Source organism: Medicago sativa, chromosome 4 (assembly GCF_051527215.1).
Source record: "Medicago sativa cultivar Bolivia chromosome 4, Bolivia_mono, whole genome shotgun sequence".
NCBI classification, from domain to species: Eukaryota; Viridiplantae; Streptophyta; class Magnoliopsida; order Fabales; family Fabaceae; genus Medicago; species Medicago sativa.
Window position 1 is genome coordinate 30,126,676 of NC_140752.1, and position 18,695 is coordinate 30,145,370.

At 36.1% G+C, this 18,695-nt stretch overlaps 1 long non-coding RNA gene and 1 other non-coding gene across 2 annotated transcripts; one reads left to right on the top strand and one right to left on the bottom strand.

Annotated features, from left to right (window-relative positions):
• The first annotated feature begins 6,439 nt into the window (after positions 1 to 6,439).
• Positions 6,440 to 6,516, top strand: LOC146927664 (small nucleolar RNA Z199). The gene has a single exon (XR_015009247.1). It is a non-coding gene; the product is annotated as a small nucleolar RNA Z199 (small nucleolar RNA).
• Positions 6,517 to 13,827: 7,311 nt separating this feature from the next.
• On the bottom strand, positions 13,828 to 17,215 carry LOC146927665 (uncharacterized). The gene is made up of 2 exons (XR_015005800.1): positions 16,623 to 17,215; positions 13,828 to 14,769 (listed from the first exon to the last, which is right to left on the bottom strand). It is a non-coding gene; the product is annotated as an uncharacterized LOC146927665 (long non-coding RNA).
• Between the last annotated feature and the right edge of the window lie 1,480 nt (positions 17,216 to 18,695).

Genomic DNA, 18,695 nt, shown 5'->3' on the forward strand with positions numbered 1-18,695 from the left:
AAATGCTCATAGAGTAACTTGATAAAAGACACCTTCACAAAAGGTGTCTTCTATTATAACCCATGCAAACCAAGATGGACGAAATGACTGAATTGATGAAAACATTGACGGCTGCACAGAATTTACCACCTCCTCCTCCTATCAGGAGTCAAGCCGAAACTGTTTCTACTGGCCCTGAATGGACTTTTGTGCTGACACTCCAAAGTACTCTACACCGCAACGTTCCGTGCCTTGGTTCCCGCCTCTTACTGCTGGCGAAATACTCCATCCTATTGTTTGTGAAGCTTCAAATTCTATGCCAGAAGGTCGTCCTTGGGGAGTGCCTGTTTGTCTCAATGAAATGTTCCGCCCTATCGCTTTCGAAGTTCCGATGCCTACTCGTCAAATGAAGCTTATGTTCCTCCACATCTTGTAAGAGCTCCTCCAGCCGCTATGACCTATTCAGCACCTGTGATGCATACCATTCCACAAGATGAAGAACCCGCCTACCATTCAAGGGATATGGAAGCCTATGATAGAGTGAATGACTTACAGCAAAAATATGATGAAATTCAGCGAGATGTGAGAGCCCTCCATGGGAAGAAAGTGTTTGGGAAGACTTCTTACGATCTCTGTTTGGTGCCGGACGTCCAAATACCCCATAAATTCAAGATCCCAGATTTCAACAAGTATAAAGGGAACTCCTTCCCTGAGGAGCATCTGGCAATGTATGTAAGAAGGATGTTAGCATATGCCAAGGACGACAAAGTCCTCATCTATTTCTTTCAAGAGAGTTTGGCTAGTCCTGCCTCAAAATGGTACATGAATCTTGACAAAATAAAGATCCGAACTTTCCATAATCTGTGTGATGCTTTTGTGGAACAATACAGTTACAATGTGGATATGGCCCCAGACCAAAGCGATCTTCAGGCTATGACTCAGGGAGACAAAGAAACATTCAAAGAATATGCTCAACGGTGGAGAAATGTCGCTGCCCAAGTCAGCCCACGTGTGGAAGGGAAGGAGATGACCAAACTTTTCTTAAAAACTCTCAATCAGTTCTATTATGTGAATATGGTCGGAAGTACGCCCAAGAACTTTGCTGAGATGGTTGCTATGGGTGTACAGCTGGAAGAAGGAGTCCGAGAAGGACGATTGGTCAAAGAAAGTGTTCCCGCTATTAGTTCGAAAAAGAAAGAGCAGGAGGTTAGTATGGTGAAAGAACATCCTCAGCCACAATATCCTCAGCAATCTTATCAGCAACAGCAGCCTCGACAACATGCCTCAAGGGAACATTTTGCCCCAATTCCCATGAAATATGCGGTTTTGCTTCCATAGTTGCTCGAAAAGAATCTAGTCCAGACCAAGGGTCCTCCTCCGATGCCAGCAAGATTGCCAGCATGGTATAAACCTGACCTTTCCTGTAACTTCCATCAAGGGGCACCTGGCCATGATATTGAACATTGTAATGCACTGAAGAAAGAAGTCCAGAATTTGATCCGGACCAACCGCCTGACTTTCTAAGTCTTGACTCCAAATGTGCAAGCCAACCTACTACTAGATCATGGTATCTAATGTTGCAACACAAAGAGGGATTAGCTGCAATTAAGTCGATGTTGATGTTTTCTTCCGCTGCTCGATTTGTTTAAATGATATGTTTATTGTTTACTGCTTTTCAAAAAAATCCTTTCGTCCCGCCAGAGACGAAAGTGAACTTGTGTAGGGCTTTTTGCTTCATGTATTTTCCGTCATTAATAAAAAGGTCGTTTTGATCTCGACTTTGTTTTTTGTGCTTTTTCTGGAAAAAATGGTAATACAAAAAACCAAAAAAATAATCATTCTCAAATATCTACATAATCATACTTACTTTGTCAAAATCAATAATCAAATCATGCATTAATAAACCCGTTGAACACATTAACCATGTACCCTCTTCCAACTTTGAGTTCCCTGTGTCCAAAGCTAAAGAAGATAATGAAGAGACTCCCGATGAAATCTCTCACATACTGGGGCATCTCAGTCATCGAAGCTATCAAAAATCAAGAAGATTGTCCAGAAGATGGCATTCACTTACAAAGACTAGCATGAGATGTTATCGTTACCTTACTTGCGTATCATGCTTCAGCGCACACTTCAACAGGGGCAACCCCCCTCCTTCCCCAATATGCAACATGGAGGTCATGCTTTCCGTGGAGGTCGAAGTTCCGTCAATAGGAGTTCTGCTAAAGTCCAAGCTTGATCGAATTTAAACGCATGACGACCTTGTACAGATATATCAAAAGAGGTTTGAAACAAGCTTCTAACAAAAAGGTTAGTCCCCGCAAATTTCAAGAAGGAGACTTCATGCCTAAAAAGGTACAATTTTTCCAACCAGACTCCAGGGGCAAGTGGACGCCTAACTATGAAGGCCCATGTGCAATGACTTTCGCAACTATGGGTGGTGACAAACTCGCACGTCCTATGAATGCTGGTGCAGTCAAGAAATACTCTGTCAAAAAAATAAAAAGCTCGATAAGTCGCAAACCTCAAAAGGCGGCTTAGGCAGAAATGAGCGTCTCGGTGGACTGAAAACCAGAAAGGGCGGTCCAGGCAAAAATTAGAGACATGAAAAATAAAAAATATTATCCTGATAGGTTGAAATCCGAAATGGGCGATCTATGCAAAAGTTAAGGATCATGACAAAGTAACTGCACCAGTCAGGCACAATCCACTTGGGGTATCCAGTTATCAAAAGACCTCCAATTCGAAACGTCGGCAGATCAAAGACTCGGAACAGGGGTATCCAAAGTTGTTAGGGAGAATAACGGTTATTGTGTTCAATGTACCTTTCCCATATATTTACCATTTTCCAAAATTTTCAAAGATCCATGGAGCCATGCCATTGGCAGGTCACCACTCAATTCATCAAATTTGAGCATGTGCCCATTTCTTTGGAACTCTCATTTATTCTGTTTGCAAAATTTCTTCTATTTTTTTTATGGCAATACTTGAAGCAAAAATTTTCAAAATACAAAACTTTTTTTAAATCTTTTGAAAAGTGTGAACAGCAAACACACTCTCTTTGAACTCGTGAGTAGTTGAAGCGTACATCAACATCCGCCTCAATAACGGTTACATTCCAGAAGAGAAACATGGCTAAGCAATATGGAGAGGACCTCTGCTTTGCGCAAGATGCTATCACGGTCCAAAAATACAAAAAATAAAAGCTCGCTAAGTTGAAAACCCGAAAGGGCGGCTTAGGCAATAGAGAGCGTCCTGGTGGACTGAAAACCCGAAAGGGCGGTCCAGGAAAAAATTAGGGGCACAAAAAAAAGAATATACTCCCATTGGACTGAAAACCCGAAAGGGTGGTCCAGGAAAAAGTTAGGGATTTTCAAAAAAAAAAAAAGAGAAAAAAATGACTGCTGAAGCATGCCGACGGAAGTACACTATGCGTCGGTTCACAAATGGCGACTTCTTCTAGGCTTTTAGTTAAACAATGGGCTTTCTCCTCAAGAGGCATCAGTTGCTACCTTGTGCCGGGTTTTACACTGTCAACGGCTCGATTTTGTTTCACAATAATATCATCTTCAATGAAGTTTACTGAGTGTTTGTACTGCGGTGTCAGTCCGCCTCCCATCTTACCTATCTTGTCTCGTTCCATCGAGTCACCGGTCATATACAGTTCATACAAATCATACAAATTACATTCATACATTCACGCATTCATACATTCATACATTCATGCATACACAACATATACACGACATCATTCACACATGATTGCATTAGTCATAAAATCTTGTTTCGGTCGTGTCTCTTCAGTACGGTCTTTACTTATCATTGCAAAAAAGCAGACATGAACATCTTTCATTTACCTTCTTATCATCAAAAGTGTCATCCCCAGTTTGTCTGGTCCATAGATGTCACTCATTATAAGCCCGGTGGATTCCGGCGAACTCTTACAAAGCCCGGTGGATTCCGGCACAACCTTGCAAAAGCCAAGTGGATTCTCGCAAACTCTTACAAAGCCCAGTGGATTCCGGCATAACCTTCCAAAAGCCGCGTGGATTCTCGCAAAATTCTTATGAAAAGTCGGGTGGATTCTCGCAAACCTGTTATCAAAAGCCGAGTGGATTCTCGCAATCTGTTATCAAAAGCCGAGTGGATTCTCGCGAAACTCTTATGAAGCCCAGTGGATTCTGGCCAACTTGTATCAAAAGCCGAGTGGATTCTCGCAAATGTTTACCAAGCTGAGTGGAATCTCGCAAATGTTTATCAAAAGCCGGGTGGAATCTCGCAAATGTTTACCAAGCCGAGTGGATTCTCGCAAATATTTATCGAAATTCGAGTGGATTCTCGCAAACGTTTACCTTGTTTCAAGCCGTCAGTCCTAAACAACGGACCGCTTGAGTTTACCTTATAGTCTTGTTTCAAGCCGCCAGTCCTAAACAACGGACCGCTTGAGTTTATCTTTATAGTCTTGTTTCAAGCCGCCAGTCCTAAACAACGTACCGCTTGAGTTTATCTTTCTAGTCTTGTTTCAAGCTGCTAGTCCTAAACAACGGACCGCTTGAGTCTCCTTTTTGTCTTATTTCAAGCTGCTAGTCTCAAACAACGGACCGCTTGACTTTACCTTAAATCATGTTTCAAGTTGCCAGTCCTAAACAACGGACCGCTTGAGTTTATCTTTCTAGTCTTGTTTCAAGCTGCCAGTCCTAAACAACGGACCGCTTGAGTTTATCTTTTTAGTCTTGTTTCAATCTGCTAGTCCTAAACAACGGACCGCTTGAGTTTCCTTTTTGTCTCGTTTCAAGCTGCCAGTCTCAAACAACGGACCGCTTGACTTTACCTTAAATCATGTTTCAAGCTGCTAGTCCTAAACAATGGACCGCTTGAGTTTCCTTTTTGTCTTGTTTCAAGCTGTCAGTCCTAAACAACGGACCGCTTGAATTTACATTTTTGTCTTGTTTCAAGCTGCCAGTCCCAAACAACGGACCACTTGACTTTACCTTTTATCTTGTTTCGAGCTGCCAGTCCCAAACAACGGACCGCTTGACTTTACCTTTTATCTTATTTCGAGCTGCCAGTCCTAAACAACGGACCGCTTGAGTCTACTTTTTATCTTATTTTGAGCTGCGAGTCTTAAACAACGGACCGCTTGAGTCTACTTTTTATATTGTTCCAAGCTGCCAGTCCTAAACAACGGACCGCTTAAGTCTACTTTTTATCTTATTCCAAGCTGCCAGTCCTAAACAACGGACCGCTTAAGTATACTTTTTATCTTGTTTCAAGCTGCTAGTCCTAAACAACGGACCGCTTGAGTTTACATTTTGTCATGTTTCAAATGGTTAGTCCCGACCAATGAACAACTTGAAATCACATTTTATTTCCTCCGGTGTCATCCCGTCTGGTCAAGAGTTGTCACTAAAAAGTTTCGTCTTCATTAAAGTTATCGCTCTCAATCAATACGATAGTAGACGATCATTTTCCCCAGTGAAACTACATTCCCTCTAGCCGACTCGGATCCCTTTTCTTCAACGAATTTGGGTATCCCGTTGTTGTTTCTCGTCTCAGTCAAGTCATGTTCGTCGTCCTGCATTCATACTTGCATCACAAACATTCATAGCATCTTAGGTCCAAAATTGGTGTACTTTATATTTAAGTCTCTTCGACCCGTCAAATCAAAGATTTCATTTTCAAATCTCGAGACGAAGAAACTTAAATAGGGGCATCTGTCATACCCCAATTTTTGACCAAAGGATCCTACATTCATACACCGACACGTGTCCTTTGACCCTGACCAGTCTTTGACTTCTCAGCGAAAAAATTTGGCAGAGGGGTATTTTAAATTACCTCATGTTTGGTTCCGAGTCGGGCCCTCTTCTCACATTTTATTATTTTCATTATTCTTTTTTTATTTTTAATTTTAATTCATTTCCATCCTTTATTTTTTTCATTTTATTATTATTCATTACCTATATTTTTATTTTACTCATTTATTTTAATTTTAGTATTTATCTGTTTATTTATTTTTATTTTTATTTTATATATTTAGATGATAAGTCCAAAAAATGTCCCAATCCAAAAAATATATATATTTATCCTTTTATTTATTTTTATTCCAAAAAACAGTCCCAAATCCAACAATGCAATCTGTCACACGTATCCTTCTATTCCAATCCAAACCACCATTTTTGTCTCCTCTTTTAACAAACCCTAAAACCCTAACACTGGTACTATAAAACCATACACATAAACCTGCAAAGGGGGGAGAGACTTTTGGGAGCAGCGGCAGCTTTCTTTTCCCCTTCTCATCTCCATTTTTTTTCCTTTCAATCAAAGGTTCAAAGATCTCTCAGCCTCTCACTTCTAATTTTCATTGAATCCTTTTTGTTATGGTTAATTTATCTTTTGCAATTGTTCTTTCTTTTAATCTTAACTGTTTGTTTTCTTCGGTGAAAGTTTGTATTATTGAATCAATCATGTGATGAGAAAGACTGAAACAATATGATGGAATTATTCCATGATTCCTATTAATTTAAGTCTCTGATGATTTTTTTTCATTTTGTTTTTTCATGTTTATTTTTTTTTTTCTTTCGATATTTGTTTACGGTCCATGTTTTTGTTTCATAATTTTATTTATTTCTTTGTTTGGTTTGAAACAAAAGAAACGTGATGTGATGATGTTACGTTTGTCCATGTTTCTACAGCCTTTTCCAAATCCTGATCTTTCAAACAATTTTCATTTTTTACTAATTTATTGCTATTCTTTTTGCTTATCGTGTTTGTTTGGCTCTGTGATATTTTGCTTTTGTTGCGGTATGCTGTTCTGATTCAAATCATGAACAAATATTATGTTACAATTGAGAGCTACAACATTAATCTGTTTTTTTGTCTTATGAATTTGTATTGCTGATGAATTAGGATAGATTTCATTTGTTTTGTTTATATGCTATTTCACTTGGTTTGAATCACGTATGTTAATTTTTTTTTTTTATTTATTTTTTCCTCGTTTGTTTTGCTCTGGAAATGGAAAGATTATGCATTTTTTTATTTATTATTTAATCTATTTAGTGTTTAATACTTCTTAGTATCTATTTCTTTCTTTTAGTTTATTTAGGTGTAACATCACCTCATGCATTTTGACCTCTTTTTTTGTTTCGTTTTGTCCTTTATTTAATTTTTAGCATATTTATTTATTTTATTACCATATACATTATTGAAGCATTAGAATGTTCTTAGGACTAATGTAAAATTGTTCATGTATTATTAGATTAGGTTAATTATCATGCATATTTATCTTTTGCACACAATTTAGAATGTAAAAATAGGCTTTAATGTAATTTTTTTTTACTGCAGATCCTAGAATGTATTAATATGTTTTTTTTGTAATAGCTTAGGTGCATGTGTGCGTGAGTCGGTGTATGTTTTATTTTGTGCTTGGTAGTTTAGGTAAAAGGTCCTTGTGGTGGTCCAACGCCACCACAAGGTCCCTACGCTTTTATTCTTTCCGCTCCGTTAGTTTAATTTCTTAGGTCCAATCATTCGAAAAACAACAAAAACAACACAAAAATATTTTTTAAACAAACCTTGATCTTAAATCAAGTGACGTCCTTTTATTTTTATTTTCTTAATCAAATGTCAATCAACTTAACTTATTTTGAGTCCATTTTTCAATATTAAAAAATACAAACCAATTCCATTTTTGCCACTTTGGCTTTTCATTTTAAAACCTTTTTCAAAACTAATAAAAAACACACAACCAATCAGACGTCAGTTTTTACCACGAACTACGTGATTTTGATCACTCACGGTTACGTAGGCAAGGGACTTGTCCTTCCAAATCAATAAAATGTAGATAAACTAGGTCTCCTTTCTTTTATCATTTCAAACTCCTTTTTTTTTTCTTCAAAGCAAGCAAGTTATAGCACATCAATTAAATGAAACGAAGAGGTTCCCGTAGAGTACTACGGACATAAAGGGTGCTAACACCTTCCCTTTATGTAACTAACCCCCGAACCCAAAATCTTTTCAAAATGGGGTAGTTTGAACTTTTTTTTCCCCTTTTCTTAAAAAATAAAATGTTCAGTCGTGAAATCAAAAATGAGTCAAAAGCTAATCAAATAGCCTTGATCTCCGAAAAATGACGCGACACTGTGCTTAGGTTGGGAAGGTGAAAGGGAGATGGGTAACAATTGATTTAGCCCAATTTGAATTAAATACTAAATCATAAGGCACTTAAACCTCATTCAGGCCGTAAAATAAAAAATAACTGTAATTTTTTTTTTTTTGGGTTGCATCTTATTCTTAACAAGGGAAATGCTCCTCTAACTGCTAGTGAATTGCATTCGAAGCCTAGTATATTATGGTATGGTATAGGGCGATGGAAACTTATTTCCTTGAGTAGTGGATTTTTTGAATTTCAATTTTCCAATTCAGAAGATAAACATAAGGTTTACTCAGTCGAGACATGTAACTTGTAGCCAGGTATTCTAAGGTTATCCAAATGCTTGGCATATTGTTAACACAATTAAACACAGCGTAAGACTCAAGCTCAAATATGGATCCGAATTTTTTATCTTCCTCAAGAATTGATGTTGAAACTGAACAGCAAAATAATAAGGATCGGAATTTAGAAGATATTCTATTTGTTGTTCAGGATGAAACATCCAAAAATGAAAATAATAATGAGCAGGATTCCGAAAGTATTCCAATTGTTGCCCAAGAGCAAACGATGAACAATGAAAATAATGATAGGAAGCTCGTGCTTATTGACGCAAGACCAATATGCATAATGAGGTTGAACATCTTTCCGCCTTTGAAGAGGTTCCTATTGCTGCAAACATGTGTCACTACAGCATTTATCCTTATTTGCAACAGTTAAAAAGCGTTGCCAAAACTGTGAAAAACGTTCCCTAATCGAATAAGGGACGTTTACCAAGTGTCTCATATGTGAGCGTTGCCTAATGTCTATGGGGACGATTTTTCACGCTCTTTGGGCACACTATTTGAATACGTCATCTAACTCATTGGATTATGGGACGCTTTTACATGGCATCTGAGGCCAGGGTTTATAATTGTTGCCATAGGTGGCCACAGTCACAAATCGTTGCTCTAAAGTAAAACTACAACAACCAAAAAATGTAGCCTGCCGTAGATCATAGGTTACAGACAACATAATTTCATTATTGTAATAATAATAAACTATAAATTAAGCCACACATCCACAAAAGTTGTGTTATAATAAGGTTGAGTTAAAACATTCATTCTTGATACATTAGTTCAAACATTAAGTCAACACAAAGGATGTCTAATTGTCTATCATTACTTAATACCAAGTGTCATACCCCAAATTTGGAACAGTTAAAAAACCTTTTATCCGTATTTTAAAACAGTTCAAATTCTCTTTTATTCGCTTTAATCAGTTAAAGTCTTTGTTAGTAGTTGTTTAATCGTTTAGAACCTTTTATCTTGTATTTTAAAGCAAGTAAAGTTTTGTTCGTGTTTTATATAGTTAAAATCACTTTATTCGTATTTTTAGGCATTTAAAATTTTTACTCGTACTTTTAAATAATTAAAGTCTTTTTATCCGTATTTTTTAATAAATAAACCTTTTTTTAGTTAAAACCTTTCTTTGTTCGTATGCTTAAAATTTAAAAGTTTTTGTTCACGTTTTAAAAACACCGCAAGTTTTAGTCGTCTCAGACGAAAATTCGGCAGAGAGGTATTTTAAAATACATCATTTACCGAAAGGGACAATTTTAAATATTTTATTTTTATCTATTATTGTTTGTTCTTTTTAATGTTTACTTTTATTTTACTTTAGTTTTTAAGTCTTTTTAATTAATTTTCGTTTTTTATTATTTTTATTAATATTTCTTTACTTTTTTTATTTTTATTATGATGAATCTTTAGGGTATGTTTGGATGAGAAAAGAAAGTGAAAGGAAAGATAGTGAGAGTAAAGAAAGTAAAAGGAAAGTGAGAAGAAAGTGAGAGGATTTTGATGGTTGTTTGGTATGAGTGAAAGTAAATAGAAAGTGAAAAGAAAGAATGAGTCATATTTATTAAATGACATTAATACCCTTATATAAAAATGATATATATTATATGATATCAATCTAATACAAAAATTATTCTATTATAACTTATGTATATATATATTAATTATTTTGCATATAATTTTTCCTGTACGTACAATATATTTGTTTGAAAGACGATACGGGTATGTAAGTTATATTCCCTAAAAAAAAAAGTATGTAAGTTATATTATAATCTCAATTAATATACTATAGAAAAGGTTTTGAGTTTTTTTTCCAATAAAAAAGGGTTTTGGGATTTGTGTCTTTTCGACAAAAATATGCTTTTTGCAATCTTTCTTTCCAATTTGGAGAGGATTGAGAGAGGATTGTTTTTATTGTGGGACCCACAAAAAAGCTTTCTATCCTTAGCTGTTCATGATCAAACCAAACAATGGAAGCACACAATTCTAAAAACTTTCTTTCCTTCATAGGCTTTCTTCCTTTGTTCCAAACAATACCTTAGAGTCCAATGTGTTTAGTTGTCCAAGTCCACATGTCATTCACTTACTGCTCATTAGTGTCCCTTTGTCCAAGTCTCAGCTGCAAGGGCCTTTTAGTCTTTGTCAAGTATCAGAGAAACCCTAAATCCTAGCACTATTTATAAAACAGTCAGATTAGTCCCTATCACATCACAAACAGATTTCCCATTTCTCTCTCTTTACTTTTCAGATCAAAACGACAAAAAATTTCACAAAAATATGATGAACACACAAGAACATCACGAACACAAAATTTCCAGCAAGCTAAAATTAACATCATCCAGACTCAAATTTACACCAAATCGGACTCGATCGATCAACAATAACAGAATCTCGTTTCGTTTCTTCCATAAACACAAACGAACACGCAACCAAATCATACAGTTGAAGTTTGGTTCTCCGGTGTCCAGATCGGAAAAAGGAAGGAGGAACAACTCATAAGCAGCTCGGATCTAGAAGTTTTCCATCGTATTTCTACCGTCCTCCGATTAAAACAAAGGTAAACGCCGTCCTTTTGCTTTAATTCGTTTGTTTTTTCTCGAAATTTTCGATTCTTCAAAGTTAGATCTAGAGCAAGCTGAGCTTGTTTTCAAAATTTTAAGAGTGGATTCGACTTTAGAAAGAAAATGGATGTGTGAAACTGTAAAAAAAAATTGAATCAGAGCAAATTTTTTTACTCCGGCAGCGGCGCCACCACCCCTAGGGTGGTCGACCACTGCGCCGGAGTGATGAAGTATGTCGGAGAAGATGAAGATCATCTTCTGTTTCCAGATTTTCTAGAGAGAAGGAAGAGAGTTTTTGAGGAGTTAGAGAGAGAAAGAAAGAATGTTATGTCCCTTTTTCGGTGTTAAATCCTTTTTATACTATCTTTTTTTTTGTTTGTTCTTGTGTTGCGCGTGTGTTTGATGCTCCATACACCATCATGGCTAGGCTATTAGATCTGAGATCTAACGGCCAACGATGCATCTGTTTTGTGATTGCGCGCGCTTTTCTTTTGGTAGTCCACCATGTGCATTTATTTTAAACCGTCAGATCATAGATCTGACGGTCCCTGCTTTACTGTCATTTTTTCCTTGTTTTAGTGTTTATTTTATCTATTTTTTTTTTTAAAAAACCTTTGGATCTTTGATCCAGTGGCTGTGATGAGACCACTGTGATTAAATTTGGACCCTCTGATTTATCAGATGGTCCAGATTTATCCAGTGCTGAGCCTATTTTCTTTTATTGCTTTTCACTACTTCTTTTACTTATTTACACTACTGTTTTTTATTTATTTTTTTATATAATTTTACTTTCTCATTTTTTTTTTTACTTTTTAGCTTTTAATATTTGTTATTTGTCTATTTATTGTCATCACTTTTTTTTATTATTGCTTTAAACTTGCTTGTTTATTATTGATTGTGGTTTATTTTGTCTCTAATTTATTTAATTTGTGCTTAGAATTTTTGCATTCATATTTATTTCTTGTTATTTACTTTATCATCATCATTTGTTTAGTGTGTGTATAATAGGGGATTTATGTAATGCATGCATCTTTTTTTTTTTTTTTTGAAGGAGTAATGCATGCATCTTATTTTTTTTATTTATTTATTTTGCTTAGAATGTATATAGGAGGCTATGTAATGATGTAATAACACACGCACCGACACATGCACCGACACTATCCCACTTTATTTACTGCTTTACGTTTATTTTTTTTCGTTACGCCGTTACGTTAGTTTTTACCGCTAGCTTAGAAAAATCCTTTTATCAAAAGGATCAAATATACCAAACTTCAAAAATATTTTCTTAATAAACCTTGGATTTTAACCCAAGTGTTTTTCCTTTTATTTTCTTAATCAAATGTTTAATCAATTTAATATCCATATTAGACTTGGGTTTCTTATAATTAAAACTTGACCAACCTCATCTTATTTTCTCTCATGCCTTGAGGCCAAGGGATGAGACCAAATCAACCAAGAAGTCCCTCAAAAATCCAGCTTGGAACTTTCAATGAAAAATTATGTTATAAATCAATCCAAGCATCTCCAAGAGCTCAAGACTCAAACTGGATTTTTGAATGACTCTCTTGCCAAACTCACATCTAAGGTAGACTCCATAGCAACTCACAATAAGATGCTTGAAACCCAAATCTCTCAAGTGGCCCAACAAATGGCTGCTTCCTCTCAAACCACCAGAATCTTTCCAGGTCAAACTGCAACCAACCCCAAAGGTCATATAAGTGCAATTACTCTTATGTAAACAATTAGATGACTCCATTGTGAAAGTTAAGAACAGTGAGAGAGAGATAGGGAGTGATGAGCCTCAAAGTGAAAGCCATAGGAGAGAATCAAAAGCCACTTGTTTCACCACCTTATGAGCCTAAAATTCCATTAACACAAGGGTTTGCTAAATCCAAGTTAAATGAGCAATTTAGAAATTTTATTGAAATACTTCCAAACAAATTGCCACCTAAACTTAAGGATCCAGAGAGTTTTTCCATACCTTGTGTCATAGGATCTGAAACCATTGAGAAAGTCATGTGTGATTTGGGAGAGTGTGTCAGTTTAATATCATTGTCCCTTTGTGAAAGATTGGGTATAGGGTAGAGAAACCTTTTGATTGTCAAGCTAATGACTTTAAACGAGCGCTTCATGGGAGGCAACCCACGAGTTTTATTGCTTTTATTTTGTTTGTTTTGTGTTATTTTAATTTGTTTTGCAGGTATTTGTCCAAACATGATTCGAAAAAAGAATTGGAGGCCATGACCAGAAGCTTAGTTATAGAGTTTGATATGTTCACCTGAAGTGAATTGGTAAATGTCTACCATTTATTTTTAAGAGACGGTTATTCTTTAAAGACATATTCACCTTAACTGAATTAAAGAACTTTTTCATACTTGATTAAGTTCAGTAGCACATGAAAGACTCAAATTATATGAAAGACGTGTTACAATTTATTTGCATGGCTCATTGCTGAAGGTGAGAAAAACACAAGAAGGGGGGGTTGAATTGTGTTTTGAAAATTCTTCGTTTCTCCTAAAAACTGAACACACTGGTCAGAAGCTAAGTGAGACAGCTTCTGAAGTGATAATCAGAATCTAAATGCAGCGGAATAAAACAGAGAGAGAGAGAAGAAGAACGACACAAAGCAATTATACTGGTTCCTTCCACAAACCGGAAGTAGTCCAGTCCCCCTTGCACTTCCAAGGAGATTTCACTAAGAGTAATATCTGATTACAATTGCTCAAGCACACAAGCAAGATACTTCCTTTGCTCAAGCACACAAGCAAGAGACTTCCTATGCTCAAGAACACAATCAAGAGACTTCCTGCTCAAGCACAACTGCAAGAGACTTCTAACTAAACAAAATTACACAGAAAATTGTTTAAGGTTGAACACTTGATATACAATCAGAGGTGCTCACAATACAAATCAGATACAGACTCAATGACTTAAGAATTTCTAAGATATGAATTTGATACACAGAAATTCTAAGTGAATGCAGAACAATTTCAGCAGAGGTTTGGCACTTGTAAAAATGTTGAGAGTCTGTTGTTCAGCATTACCAAATCTCTAAGTCTTCACTCCTTTATATAGAGGTGTGAAAGAGACGTTGTGAAATTGCCAGCACATCAAAGAGTCGTTGTTAAAGCTTGATCTTTCACCTTTGATCTTTTGCCTGATTTGGTTGTTGTCCTATGAAGAACCAATTTGAAATCCATTCCTTATCCAAAGGAACATATATGCAGGCGAAACCGTATTCTGGAGTTGTTTTCTTGTCTTGTAGCGTTGACACAAAACAGAGTAGTGGAGAAGGTGGTTGGACAGTTCGTACAAAGTACAATGTCAACGCTTTCATCCAAAATTGCAAGCACATGCCTTCAAACACCTTTGAAATGACCGTTGCAAAATTCCACTAATCTTTTGTTGTGTTTTCGAATCCAATAGACAGCTTTTGCAGTGATGATTCTTCAATCCTTGAATCTTTGCAAATCCAGTTGATCTTCAGCTTCTGGTGAAATAGCTTCTGATGAGGCAGCTTCTGATAATGCAGCTTCTGATGATGCAGCTTCTGATGATGTGGCTTCTGGACCTCATGTCTTCAGTAGCACTAATCTTCAGGAGCACTATTCTTTCTTCAGGAGCGCTTTTTCTCTTCAGTAGCACGTTGCCTTCAGGAGCGTCCAAGCTTCAAATTTTGTTGTTTCCTTTGCTCTTTATTTGCTCATTCAGAACCAATAAATGATGTAACTTTTTAATTATGGTCCTGTACACTTGAACAAATATTAGCTAGTCCAATTTACAATTTTTAATACCTTGTTATCATCAAAACTCTTTAAGGTTCATTGTTAAACACATTTTGTTCCAACAATCTCCCCCTTTTTGATGATGACAAACAATAGTATTTAAAATTGATCAATTGTTGTTAATCTAATTAACAAGTTGACCTTGGTGTCGCGTCATTTTTCGGAGATCAAGGCTATTTGATTAGCTTTTGACTCACTCTTTTATTTTCACGACTGAACATTTTAATTTTTAAAGAAAAGGGGAAAAAAGTTCAAACACCCCATTTTTTGAAAGATTTAGGGTTCGGGGGTTAGTTACATAAAGGGAAGGTGTTAGCACCCTTTACGTCCGTAGTACTCTACAGGAACCTCTTGGTTTTATCTAAATAATGTGCTATAACTTGCTTATTTTGAAGGAAAAAAAAAAAGGAGTTTGAAATGATAAAAGAAAGGAGACCTAGTTTATCTACATTTTATTGATTTGGAAGGACGAGTGTCCTCTGCCTACGTACCCGTGAGGGATCAAAGCCTCATAGTTCGGAGTAGAAATTGACGTTTGATTGGTTGTGTGTTTTTTATTAGTTTTGAAAAAGGTTTTAAAATGAAAAGCCAAGTGGCGAAATGAATTTGTTTGTATTTTTTATATTAAAGAAAATGGACTCAAAATAAAGTTAAGTTGATTGATATTTGATTAAGAAAATAAAATGAAAAAAAGACGTCACTTGATTTAAGATCAAGGTTTATTTTAAAAATATTTTTGTGATTTTGAACTATTTGCATGTTTTTGTTGTTTTCAAATAACTAGAATGAAATTAGACTAACGGAGCATAAAGGAATAAAAGTGTAGGGACCTTATGGTGGCGTTGGACCACCACAAGGACCTTTTACCTAAACTACCAAGCACAAAAGTAAACATACACCCACTCACGCACACATGCGCCTAAGCTATTACAGAAAAAAGCCTATTATACATTCTAGGGTCTGCAGAGGAAATAAACATGCATATTTACATTAAGCCTATATTTACATTCTAAGGTGTGCAATAAAAATAAACGACAAAAAATGACAATGTAAATATGCATGAAGATAATCCTAGACTAAAAATGATGAATGATTTTTACAATAGCCTAATATACATTCTAAGTCTATGCGATGAAATTAAATGCCAAAATAAAAAGAAAGTGCAAAATAATACAACGTGCCTAGCTTAATAAAAAAAATGGAATGTAAAAGAAATAAATAATATGCGATGTAAATTATGTATGCAAGAGTAATGAGAATGAATAAAATGCAGGGAAAAGGGGTGTCAACAGCAATATACAGGGGTGCAGTAATAACGAAAGCAGTTAAATGGGCTTAAAAACAGACAAGGGCGCACTGGACTAAAGGGTTCAATCAGGGACATTTGATTGGGATCATGTGGATCTGATTTGATCAGAAGAGAATGGTTCAGTGACCATCTGATCTATGATGCAAGGCTATGGCTGCGTGGGTGCATGGTAAGACCATGCACCCTCGTGTACGTGATTCGACCGGCCTTATAAATGGCTTCCAAGCCTCTTTTCCTCTCATTTCTTCCATTCTTCCTCTCTCTATCCTTTTCCTCACGTGAAAACTCTCTCTTTCTTTGTTGTTTCTCTCAACCGCTCCCATCTCTCTCTGTTCTTTCCTTCATTCTTTTTTTATTTTTTTTCACGATTTTCTTTCTTCTCCCAAGTCCTATTCTTTCTACTTTTTAATTTTTTCTACCTGTTTCTTCTCACTTTTCTCACAGATGCAAGCAAACAACAAATGTATATTAAAACATAGATCTAGTAAAATAACAAGGAACCACCTTTTATTTTGATCCCGATTTGATGATTGTGATGGCTTTGTATTGCTGCGACTTCGTGTTGACGTCCGTGAGATTGTTTGCGGCTTCGTGTACGGCTCCGGTTGATGTCTGTGACTGGTCCGTCGAGTTCGTTTGCCCTCTGGTGCCTTGCGTCCTTGTACTCAGGTTCGGTTGAAAGGCTGTTGTGTCTGACTTCGATTGGTACGGTGTTGAGAATGATTGGTGCGGTTTGTTGAGTTTGGGTGTGATTCCGATTGATTGTTGTGATGGGGTATTGGTCGATTGAAATCGATGCGGGTTCGTGTGATGTTGGTGCTGGTTTATGTATCGTGAATATGTTGTTGGATCAATGATGAATGTTGGTTTGAAATGGGTTTGTGATCGCAGGTTTATGAGTTTTGGTTGTGGATTTGGATTTTTTTGTTGATGTCCGATTTGTGTTGATGCATGAGTTATGCTTGTTGCTGGTTTTTGCAGGTCATGGGTGAATGTTATTGTTGTTGTATTCTGTGTAATGTTTTGGTTCTGTGAGAATTTTGCGCGATGAAACTGTGTTATACGATGCAGGTTTTTTGTGATGGAAATCGGTCCCCTTTCTCATGTTCTGAAAATGTTATTTATAGGGTCAAGGATTAGGGTTAGGATTTGTTAAAAAGCAGAGGAAAAATGTGGATGACACTGCTTGAATTGGGGAGGAAGCTAGCAAACGCGTACTGGATTAGGATTAGGATTAGGATTGATGAACACTTGACAGACTGTGTTGGGACTGGAATTGCTTGCGTGACAGTTTTTTATTCTTATCAACTAATAATAAAAAAAATATATATATAACAATACAAATAACAAAGAAATGAAAATACAAGATTACTATACGAACATTGTTTTTTGGACTTACCTTAAAGGAAAAAAAAGTAATTAATTAATTAAAAGAAATGAATGACTAATTAAAATAAAAATGACTAACAAAAATAAAAATCAAAATTAATTAAACAAAATAAAAGATGGAAATAATGACTAAAAAAGAGAGGGTCCGACTCAGAACTAAAAAATGAGGTATTTTAAAATACCTCTCTGCCGAATTTTCACTGAAAAATCGAAGATTGATCGCGGTTAAACGACGCGTGTTAGTGGTATCTTAGGTCAAAAATTGGGGTATGACACTTGGGGTTCTGAGGTTTGTAAGCTCAAACTCCCCCTGAGTCTGATAGTCTTTAAGGTGAGGTTTGTAAGCTCCCCCTAAGTTCTATCCAGGTTAATTAAATTCATTTTAGCGCGTAACAACAAAAAAATATCAGAGCAAAATTGAAAGAATTAACTTGTAGATAAGAAGAATGGTTCAATTAATTTTATTTGAAATTTGATACTGAAGGTGAGAAAAACACAATAAGGGGGGTTGAATTGTGTTTTGAAAAATTCTTCGTTTCTCCTAAAAGCTGAACACACTGATCAGAAGCTAAGTGAGACAGCTTCTGAAGTGATGATCAGAATCTAAATGCAGCGGAATAAAACAGAGAGAGAGAAGAAGAACGACACAAAGCAATTATACTGGTTCCTTCCACAATCCGGAAGTAGTCCAGTCCCCCTTGCACTTCCAAGGAGATTTCACTAAGAGTAATATCTGATTACAATTGCTCAAGCACACAAGCAAGAGACTTCCTTTGCTCAAGCACACAAGCTAGAGACTTCCTTTGCTCAAGAACACAATCAAGAGACTTCCTGCTCAAGCACAACTGCAAGAGACTTCCTAACTAAACAAAATTACACAGAAAATTGTTTAAGGTTGAACACTTGATATACAATCAGAGGTGCTCACAATACAAATCAGATACATACTCAATGGACTTAAGAATTTCTAAGATATGACTTTGAGACACAGAAATTCTAAGTGAATGCAGAACAATTTCAGCAGAGGTTTGGCACTTGTAAAAATGTTGTGAGTCTTTCGTTCAGCGTTCTTGCATTACCAAAACTCTAAGTCTTCACTCCTTTATATAGAGGTGTGAAAGAGACGTTGTGAAATTGCCAGCACACCAAAGAGTCGTTGTTGAAGCTTGATCTTTCACCAATGATATT